Source organism: Rhipicephalus microplus, unplaced genomic scaffold (assembly GCF_043290135.1).
Source record: "Rhipicephalus microplus isolate Deutch F79 unplaced genomic scaffold, USDA_Rmic scaffold_166, whole genome shotgun sequence".
Taxonomy (NCBI): Eukaryota; Metazoa; Arthropoda; class Arachnida; order Ixodida; family Ixodidae; genus Rhipicephalus; species Rhipicephalus microplus.
Window position 1 is genome coordinate 106,510 of NW_027464737.1, and position 11,573 is coordinate 118,082.

An 11,573-nucleotide genomic window follows, 5' to 3' on the forward strand; every position below is an offset into this window, starting at 1 on the left:
ATTATCATCAGTGATTACTTTCTCAATTGGTTTAGTAGCAATTTCCATTTGCCTTTCTGAATAAAAATTTTCCTGTAGTTGCTCATCTTTTCTTCTTCCCACTTTCACTGCTCTTCGAAAACTTGGCTTTATACATTTGTGATCACTGCCCAGACTTCTGGAGCCACATTCATTTATTTGCATTCCCCTGAGCCGATCATACATCCTATGTGAGATCAGGGCGTAATCTATCGTCCACTGCAACCTTCCCACCCCCATGTCATTTGTCCTTCAAACATCTCGGTACTGTTGCTAATGGTCAAACCAAGCCTTTCACACATATATATGATCAATTTGACTGTTGGGTCGCTATACCCCTCTATATTCTCTACGTGCGCATTCATATCTTCTAGTATTATTATCTCGCACTCTCCTCCTAATTCCTAAATGTCCTTTGATATACACTCTACCTTGGCCTGGTTTTCCTCTCTGGCCTTTGCTCCCGTTCACAAGTACACCAAACCAAGGAGTATCATTTGACCTGCCACTTTCCCTTTTAGCCATAAATGTTCCTTGCACTCCTGCTTGACTCTTTGCCAGTCTGTATTTTATGAATGAATGCCTCAATACTACCACCTTTCTTCTGCGTTCTGTTCTATTACAATATTACCACGCGTAGTGTGCATTGTTAGGAGGTTGTTCGATGTCCCTAAGATGTGTTTCTACAAAATCGTATCCCATCTGCCTATTCTCCCTTAGCTGTTCTTCTATCTCTTCCGACTTCAGCCTGCTCCTGCCACCCTGCATGTTAAATATCATATGTCTGAATTGGCTCGGCGCTCGTGGCTATGTCTATTCCAGCCCCAGACTCAACCATTTTAGATACTGATGCCACTTTGGAATACTATCTGTTCATACCACCTGTCAGAGTCTCCTTGGTTGTTTTCCTTGTTACTAACTATCCTGTTCCCCGAAAAGCCCGCGTGTCCCTCCAACATGCCACTGCGCGTCATGCAATCGCCAACCCACCTCTTGACCTAGCGGCCCATCGAAGTAAATTCTGTCACGTTAAAAACAACCTCACCTATGCACCTCTCTGTTTATTTCCACCATCTCAAAGCGTTTCTCTCGATTCATACTTATCTCTTGGTTTGCGTTGATAACCGCTCTTTGCAGGTTGCCGACACGCACGGGTACCTCCAGTATCGTGCATATCTCTACCTGTACTTGAGAAGTGGTGCGCATGTTACCGACCCCTTTCGCCAGTGTGGTCACTAGTCCTGTCGTATCTTCATTTATGACATCGTTTAAACCACCTCGAATTATCACGAGGTCTCGTCTAGAAGCTGTAGTTTTGAGTATTGCGCTCGTTTGCCTCATGACGGCTTCCAGCTTGTGTCCTGGTAACGTCCCTACTGCAACCCTCTTGCCACCTCTTACCCTTTCTTTGATTGCTTCTGAGCATCAATTTAAATTCGAGTCCCCAGTGATTATCACATGCTGTGACATTTCAGCTAGAGCGTCTTGCACCTGGGGGTTACTTGCACCTGTGATGCTAGCTGCTTTGTACCCACCCAGCCCCACCACTACTTCGTTGAAGCTGGTCCTTGCGACAATTGACTCGGCTGAACCTGTTTTTTTTAAGCTTGCTTGCTCATTCTTCTCCGCTGTTCTGGTTGCCGGTGCCCTACTGTTCTCTCCGTCGGCTGCTCCTTTGTTCACCTTGGCTAGTGCTTCCTCGGTGGTCTTCAGGCTTTCTCACATAGCCCTCGTTTTCTGTTGCTCTGTCGCCAATGCAGTCATCAGCTCAGCTATTCTCATCAGCAGTTCACTTTGGGCAACCATCGTTTTCTCAATTTTTTTCCTCGACCTCACATGGCCTACACTTTGCGTTAGCCTCCTCTCAATTAGCTTCTGCACTTGAGTCCATTTTCAAAGCCACACGGCATCCTGAACAAGTTACAATTTTTTAACCATGTATTTATCACACCAATTGTTCTTGCGACTTGTCTCACTCGATCATTAAAAAACACGATTCCTGTCCTACGAAAAAAAGAAAGTCTAAGCTCTACTACAAAAATTTGTGTGTTCAATGTAAGTGCACATCCCCCACAGGGTGGCAAGAGAAAAAACACAAAGAAACAAACACACGCAAAAACTTGTAAATACCTGGCGACTGACCCCGAAGAAGCCGTAATATAATAGCCGAATGTAATAAGTGCTACAACAATTTAACTGCTCCCTTATTAATTATAAAGGCAAGCTCAAAACATTCAAAACCACTTAAATGCGCAGTGGATCGGGAGCACTCAAAAACACGTCCATCCACTTTGCTAGTCAACCCTGACTCATGAAAGCATGAAAAGTAACACTGACTCAAGAGCATGGATGGATGGATGGATGGATATGGCTGTACCCTTTAGATCGGGCGGTGGCTAGCGCCACCAAGCCGTAATACCTAATGAACCAAAAACTGCATTTATTTTTTTTCCTTACAAAGTGAGTTTGAGGATTCGTACTTTGCAGTGAGGAGTTTAATTTTCACTCGTGCCTTGACTTTAGCCACCAATCAGATAACCTCCTTCTAGTTAAGTCTACCCGCTTAAAGTTTATTTTGCCCTCCCGGTCCCTAAGCCCCAGTGCTTTGAAAAAGTCTGCGCCATCATCCTGAACTATAAAGTGAAGTCCTTTACAGAACATTATCAAGTGTTCGGCAGTTTCTTCTTCCTCTCCACACGCACTGCATACTGTGTCTACCCCTTCGTATTTGGCCCGATATGTATTGGTTCGCAGTACTCCCGTCCTGGCCTCAAACAGTACAGAACTACCCCGAGTATTATCATAGATCCTTTCCTTGGCAATTTCCTGCTTAAAAGTTTGATAGATCTCTAGTGCGGACTTCTTAATCATGCCCATTCTCTACATGTCAGTCTCCATTTCCTTCACTTTCTTCTTAACCGATAGTTCTTTTTGGTTTGGCCACTTGCTGTTTTCTAGGTATTTACCAGTCAACTTCCTGGTTCGCTTCCTCCATTTTGTATCGACATTCTTCATGTACAAGTAGCTGAAAACCTTCCCAGCCCAACGCTCTTCCCCATTTCTCTCAATCGCTTCTCAAATTTTATCTTGCTGCTAGCTTCCCTGCCCTCAAACGATGTCCATCCCATATCACCTTGTACTCCCTGATTTGGTGTATTCCCGTGAGCTCCTAAAGCAAGCCTACTTATTCCACGTTGCTTAATTTCTAATCTTGCTTGAACTTCTGATCTCATGCACAAGACCGCATTGCTGAACGTCAGCCCAGGAACCATGACTCCTTTCCACATTCCTCTCACAACATCATACCTATTGTAATTGCATAGTGCCCTATTTTTCATGACTGCTGCATTCCTGTTATCTTTAGTCGTCACGTATATTTCGTGTTCCCTCAGATACTCGGTCCCATTGCTTATCCATACGCCCAGATATTTGTATTTATCTATTATCTCTAGCGTGACCTCCTGTATTCTAAGCTCACTACCTTCGTTGTCATTGAAAATCATGACTGCTGATTTTTCTTTACTGAATCTAAAATATAACCTATGTTCCTCATTACCGCAGATGTCCATCAATCTCTGCAAATCTTCCTTGTTTTTGGCCATTAGCACTATATCATCTGCGTACATTAATGCTGGTAGTGCCTGATCAATAAGTATTCCTTGTTTGCCTAAAGAGAGGTTGAAGCCCAGTCCACTTCCCTCTAATTTTGCCTCAAATCCTTGTAGGTACATCATGAATAATGAAAAGCATGAAAAGCAGGAAAAGTAGCAGTGGCGCCACCTGTCGGCATTCGCGTGAAAGCTGACGCTGGAGCCCAGGCTGGCGTGCCACTAGATCATATTGTAGGTCAGCGGCGTTTAGAGGGACGCAGTGGTATGTAAGGCAGAGACAATGTCAGCTATACTATAAGACCACTCTTCTTGGCAATGACGGAAAAGCTACAGGGCGGAGCTTAAGCATATGAACTACTATACGCGAAGTAGTCCAGCATGTCACGCGTCTCGTACCACTGCGGAAAAAGATGGCTGTGCGTGACCAGGTTTTTATATCGAAGCAAACTTCCCTTGACATCCAAAGTACGCGTAGAAGTAATGGTTTGCTCATGTGTGTAAAAAACGCAAAATCATGCCAAATAAAATAAAACAAACACGAATATCTTACTTGTGTGAACTTCGATCTGTGTCAAAGCTATATACAAAAAAAAACATGGCAGTATCTTTCGTATTTCACGACAAAAATAAGGACAAAAGTATAGGACTACATTCATTAGTGGTACGACACGCACGGTTTGGCTTTGCAGCCTTCACTGCGTTGGTAAAAAAAGTCTTCAACTGCACCAATTTGTTGAAATATAGCTACCTTTGTCAAACATGGATATACGCTAATTTTTAAGCATGATTACGACGTTAGCGCCGTTGATACCATGCAGGTGCGTCGAGTATAGTGTCTGCTGGTGGGGCTCAAAAGAACCCACAGACTAGTGCTATAACGTGCGGTGTTACTGCCCAATGAGAACCACTGAAAGGAGGCATGTGCGGCAAATGAATTGTGATAAAGACTGCTTGATGAGTAATAAAAACTAAAGTTGGCTTGCAAGCTGCAGAAATGTATTGACTTTAAAACTGCAGGTTATCTGCATGGCTTTTAACATTACGACACGTTGAACAAAAAAAAGAAAAACATTTATTAAGTACTCTTCCTTTTAGACACCGAATATGTCCTTGATGTAACGAAGCCAGCGTTTTTCATGATCTTCACTACGTCCAATAGTGCGCTGGAGAAACACTCACTTGAAGAGAGAGAGAGAAACGAGAAATAAGGAAGGCAGGGAGGTTAACCAGATGTTAGTATCCGGTATGCTACCCTACATTGGGGTTGGGGAATAGGGGGTTGAAAGAGAAAGGGAGAGTAAAAAATAATTAAGAAAAACACCGACACACACGCACGCACAAAATCAGTCCACTCAGAGGCGTTCCGACAGGCCAGTAGTTCGTAAGAAGCCCAGTAGCGCTCGCACGGCTTTCTTCTGTGATGATGAGTCATGACGATGGCGCAGTATACTTTCTTCTGACAGCGGCTGGTCATCTAACCTATTTAGTTTATTAGAAAGGTGTTGTCTTTTCAGGTTGTGTTTCGGGCAGTCACACAGGATATGTCGAATCGTCTCTTCATCTCCGCAGTGTGCACAGTCGGCAGTGTCGGCCATACCTATGCGGAACGCCTACGCACGGGTAAACGCGACTCCCAACCATAGTCTGCACAGAGCAGTAGCGTCGCCTCGTCGAATTTTTGTTGGAAGCTGCATGCTTAACGTTGGATCAAGGGATTGTAATCTTGCATGCGTGAAGAGAGGCTCATTTCAAAGAGCCAGGGAGCGTTGGCGAGCAAGCACGCGGAGCCTCCTAGCAGCGTCCGTTCTTGAGAGAGGTATTGACTGGTCGTTGTCTTCTGTATGGGCTGAACGAGCAGCTTGATCAGCTCGTTCGTTACCGATAATTCCACAGTGGCTTGGCAACCGCTGAAATATAACGTGGTGCCCTTTCTCTGTTATATGGTGTAGCATTTCTGCTGTTTCAAATACCAACTGCTCGTGTGGACCACGGCGTAGACTTGACAGAAGTGACTGCAGTGCCGGCTTGCAGTCGCAGAAAATCGTCCACCGTTGCGTGTTCTGGTCATTAATGAAACGCAGCGCAGCGCGTAGCGCTGCAAGCTCTGCTGCCGTTGTTGTGGTTGCATGAGCTGTCCTGAATTTGATGGTTGTGGCGTGCGTTGGAATAACGACCGCCGCTGTTGAGCTGTTTGGCAGGACGGAGCCGTCGGTGTAGACGTGGGTGCAGTCTCGGTACTTCTTGTACAGCAGAAGTAAGGCGAGCTGCTTGAGGGCTGGTATTGAGAAATCTCATTTTTTCTGGATGCCTGGTATTGTCAGGTTGATGACTGGCTGTTTGAGGCACCATGAAGGAATTGAAGGTCTCGCCGCGGGCGTAAAACCAGTTGGTAAGGAGTCACCATGTGTAGTTATTGTTCGACAAAATGACGTATGAGGTCTATCCATGGCAAAGAGGCTAGGTGGTGATGGGGAGTCCGGCCCACATGCCTTATGTGTGTTCTCAAAGCTTCAATTTCAATATGGGTCTGCACGAGGTGGTCTTTGGCTATAGCTATAATCGCCATTGTGGAGGGACCCTGAGGCAGACCTAGACATATTCGAAGCGCCTGTGCTTGAACGCTTTGTATCATGCGTCGACTTGTTTTGCTGGCGTTTGATAATGCAGGCAGACTGTATCGTAAAAATCCAAGGAAAAGCACCCTATACAGTCGTAACATAGCATTAGGCTGCATTCCCCAAGACTTTCCAGCGAGAAACTTGAAAAGATGGCATATGCCTGTCAATCGCTTTTTCAAATACGACACATGAGGGCTCCATGATATGTCTCTGTCGACTATGACACCCAGAAACTTGTGAGATCGACGATACGGTATAATTTGACCGTTAATTGACACTCTGTAATTCGACATGGGTTTGCGCGTAAATGCCAGAAGAGCGCACTTTCCGGAGGAAATTTCCAGGCCTCGATTACGTAGATACAAAGTAGTTGCAGAAGCAGCTCTCTGTATTCTCGCTCGTAACTGCAGGCGAGTCACCGCAGATGTCCAGATGCAGATGTCATCAGCGTATGTTGATAGATAAATATTGTTTGGTAGGTGCGTATGGAGAGCGATTAGTGTTATATTGAATAGCACAGGGCTCAGTACACCACCCTGAGGGACGCCACGACAATTGAAATGTGTAGACGTGTTCCCGGTCTCTGTACTCACAAAATAGGATCGCATTCGGAGATAACTGCGTATCCACTTAAACATTCGGCCACCCACTCCAATCTCTTCTAGTGCGGTAAGGACGGCTTCATGTGTAACGTTATCATAGGCTCCTTTGACATCAAGGAACAGAGAGGCGCAAAGACGCTTATGGCCTTTCTCGTGTTCAACGTACGTGATTAGGTCGATGACGCTATAGATCGATGATCGACCACGTCGAAAGCCAGCCATGGCATTTGGGTAGATCTCATGATACTCCAAGTACCACTCGAGTCGGCTGAGAATCATTCTCTCCATCACTTTACCCACGCAACTAGCCAATGCGATCGGGCGATAGGAGGAGAGTTCCAACGGTGATTTGCCAGGTTTTAGTAATGGTACTAGACGACTAGTTTTCCAACTTAAGGGGACAGTGCCCTCTATCCAACAATCATTATATAGCTGAAGTAGAGCTATTCTCGCGCGCTCACCCAGATGACACAGGGCTCTGTAGGAGATTCCGTCAGGTCCTGGTGCGGAGGTCTTGTCGCATGAAGCGAGTGCTGCTTTGAGCTCCTGAATGGTGAACGGGTAGTCCATACAGGAGTCACGTGGTGGCGGACAACTGCTCGAAAGTGTTGAGCTGCTGATGGCTGTAGTTTGTCCTGATAATCCGGCACAGAACTCTTCTGCAACGTCCACATCTGGTCGATTTTGGTGAAGGGCTAAGGCCTTGAATGGTGACTTCTGGATGGGCGATGACCGCAAACCTATAACCGTCCTCCATATCTGCGATAAAGGCTTACGAGGGTCGAGTGACTCGCAGAAAGTAATCCAGCGTTGCAATTCTAGCTTGTCCAACCGACGTTTGATCTTCTTCTGCATACGTCTAGCAGTCCGTAAATCTTCTATGTCCTTCGTGCGCCGGTACCTTCTTTCAGCTCGTCGTCGCAAGGCTCGAAGTCGCTCCAGCTTTATGTCGATGTCCATGATTCTTACAGGGCATGGGATCGTACACACAGTCTCTTTTACAGTGCTCTTGATGGCCTCTTGTAAATCGGATATGTGTTCTTGGCATTGGTCTTCCATACGGGACTGAAATTTTTTCCAGTCCACTCTTTTAACGATGTCGCGCACTTTGGGAGGCGACAATCCTCTGATCTTGACGTATGTTTGAATGTGATCAATCCCGTGCGTTTCTATATCCGTGAACCATTCAGTATGTGTCACTAGGCTTTGCGAAACAAAAGCCAAGTCGAGACAGCTACTGTATGTGGAGCCACGTAAAAATGTAGGACTGCCATCATTCAGTAACCAAAGTTGGTTGTCGGAGACAAAAGACACCAAGCTTCTGCCCTTCATGTTGGTATTCTGACTTCCCCATAACGTATGATGAGCGTTAAAATCCCCAATGATAACACACGGGTCAGGAGTTAATGCTATGATGTCTCGTAATCTTTTTTGATCGAAACGGTTTGATGGTGATAGGTATGCGCCAACCACAGTGATGTTGAGCCTCCCCTTTTTCACTCTTAAGCATACGTATTGGTTTCCGTCATGAGGTGGTACAGGTTGAAGGATGTAAGTGAGGTCTCGGCGAATGTACACCAGAACCTTGCTGCTTTCAGTAACAGTAGACGACATAAAAGGTTCGTATCCCGAGAGTGGTATTGCACTCGATAAGTTCGGCTCACAAATGACGATTACGGGAAACATATTGACGTACACAAATCGACAAAAGTCACCAATGCGCGATCTCAGTCCCCTGGCATTCCACTGCAGTATTGCTGCTTTACGAACCTCATCCCGGAAAGACAGTGGTGGGTTAGCCATGGTCTACTCTAAGGCTGCTAGCACTGGACTAAGCGCGTCCAGTACTTGAAGGGCACTTTTGGCTGACGGTGTATTCATGTCGCTTAACAACATGCGAATGGTGTCCACTAATGATCTTAGCATCATCATCACGCGATGATCTGGCTTCCCGGCCGTTGCAGCATTTTGTGCTTGTTCTTGAGGCGGCTTCTGTTGAGGCTCGACAGGTCGTGTAGGCGGCTTCTGTTGAGGCTCAACAGATCGTCTAGGCTGAAGGGGTGGCCATTCCTTTGGAGAGAGAGATCTTCCAGCATCTTCTCTTTCAGCGCAGATGTTTGCCGTGCTAGGAGCCGCGCCTGTCGATTTCACTTGAGTTTCTGTCTTTCTCGTCAGATTTTGCACTGTCCTTCGTGAGGACCTTCGACGATGACGACGCCTTCGCCTTACTTTTTGCGCAGCTTCTCTGTGAGTCGAGTTGTCTCGCACCATTTGCCTCAGAATATAAACCTCTTTCTTAATCTGAGGACAGTCCTTGGAGGAAGCACTGTGAGCTCCTTGGCAGTTGGGGCATTTCAACGTAGTTGCTTTACAGTCGTCTTCTGAGTGGTGTTCAGCGCATCGGGGGCACACTGCGGAATTTCTGCAAACGCCCTGCACGTGGCCAATCTTCTGGCACTTGAAACACTGCATAGGCTTCGGAATAAATGGGCGAACCTGGTGACGGAAATGGCCCACCTTCACGTAAGAGGGAAGACAGTCACCCTTGAATGTTAGTCGCACACAACGAGAGTTGCCTAGGCGACCAGCATGCACAATGACGTTGTTTTCACTCACTGGTTTTATCAGTACAGGAAGATCTTCATTGGCCATTTCAGTGTCTATGTCATAGATAACTCCTGTTACGGTGTCACCATTCGCTGGTATGATGGATCGGACTTTGATGTTTCCCAGCTCTGACACATGCTGTAGCGTGTTCAGTGCACTTGGGTTCCTCACGTCGATTGCCAAAATATTCTTCCTCGTGTTTATTCTGATGTCCTTAATCTCGTTAGGCACGATGTTTTCAAGGTACAAGGACAGTGCTTTCCTGTTGAGGAAGCGTAGATTGGCAGTAGTAGTCTGCGGCACAAACAGAATGGAGTGAGGCCATCGCTGAGGTGCTGTCCTCACAGTGGCTGTACTTGATGCCGATGATGCGTTCATGATTCTTCGTTGGGCCTTGCGGTAGAGCACAGGTTCGAAGTCGTCTTCCGAGGACTCGTAGTCTGATGCAGAGTACAGCTCGGTGTCCTCGCTCACACCATATGGATTTCCACGCTTTCTTGAAGCAATGCCCGTGGATGAACTGGTACTGGGCGGGATCTCCGGGGATTGTACATCCATGACCACGATGTAGGGGGCTGGAGACCCCGCTGTTGCGCCGTGGAACGCAGAAAAAACAGCACAGACCGCAAGATGTGTTCCACAAGAGAATCACTTTGTCTTCCACTCACTTGAAGCTTGCTGGAGAAATAGTGCGCTGGAGAAATAGTGCAATAGTGCACTGGAGAAACTCTCATGTGAAGCTTGCGAAACGGCCGTTAGCGCATCATGAGCGTAGCATGTAGTCATGTTGTTACATGACACGCATTTCATGATTATCATGTTTTGACCAGTCGCATGCCTTCGTCATAAATTAGGTACCATAATACCAATTTTGGTATATGCGAAGCTAGTGAAACGGCCGTCAGCGCATCATGATTGTGGCATTTAGTCATGTTGTTACGTGACAAGCATCTCATAATTATCTTGCTTGCACCGGCCACATAACTTCGTCATCCATTCACCCAAATTTGGTGTATGTGACCCTAGCGAAACGGCCGTGAGGGCATCATGAGCGTGGCATGTAGTCCAGTGTTCACATGCCACGTATGTCATGAATTTCATGTTAGGTTATGTCGCTTGTGTTCGCCATGCAATCATGTCATCCCACTCCAGTTTTGCAACATGTCATATGAACGAAACCACCACAACAGTAGCAGGAACATGAAATGTAAATTATGACATTTATGACATACATGTCATGATTTTCATGTTACGACTAGTCAAATATGCTCGTCATATAGTCATGTTATGCCATACCAAGTTTGGTATATGCTATTATCTAAACGGCCAGGAGAGCTAAAGGTCGTAGGTGGCTAGATAGATAGATAGATAGATAGATCGATAGATAGATAGATAGATAGATAGATAGATAGATAGATAGATAGATAGATAGATAGATAGATAGATAGATAGATAGATAGATAGATAGATAGATACGCTCAAAGTCGCGGAAGTTTGCCAAGAAATGCTTCGCATTTAAAACAAAAGTGACGTTAAATAGCCTTGTAAGATGAAAGTTCACAATTATCAACCAACATCTGTTATCGGCACAGTAGTATGCATACCTAGGGTAGTTATTGACAGGGGGCCGTCTCACACAAAGACAAGTCGCCGAAGGACGGGGTGGGATTGGGTGCTTATGCCAGACGTTCTTAAACGGTGACAGTTCATTTGCCACTTTTAGTAAAGCAGAAACGCCCCGCCGCGGTGGTCTAGTGGCTAAGGCACTCGGCTGCTGACCGCAGGGCGCGGGTTCGAATCCCGGCTGCGGCGGCTGCATTTCCGATGGAGGCGGAAATGTTGTAGGCCCGTGTGCTCAGATTTGGGTGCACGTTAAAGAACCCCAGGTGGTCTAAATTTCCGGAGCCCTCCACTACGGCGTCTCTCATAATCATAGAGTGGTTTTGGGACGTTAAACCCCACATATCAATCAGTAAAGCAGAAACTGTCAAGCATTCTAAATTTTTTTACCAATATATAAGGCGAAAATTTCGTGCATAGCGAAAAACAAAGAAAAATGAAGGAGTTGATAACAGTGCAACGTGTGACGGAACAAAACAATATGGCCAATGTATTAA

General features: G+C 46.0%; 1 non-coding gene across 1 annotated transcript; it reads left to right on the forward strand.

The window, feature by feature from the left end:
* Positions 1 to 11,196: 11,196 nt before the first annotated feature.
* TRNAS-GCU (transfer RNA serine (anticodon GCU)) lies at positions 11,197 to 11,268 on the forward strand. The gene has a single exon. It is a non-coding gene; the product is annotated as a tRNA-Ser (tRNA).
* The last annotated feature ends 305 nt before the right edge of the window (positions 11,269 to 11,573 follow it).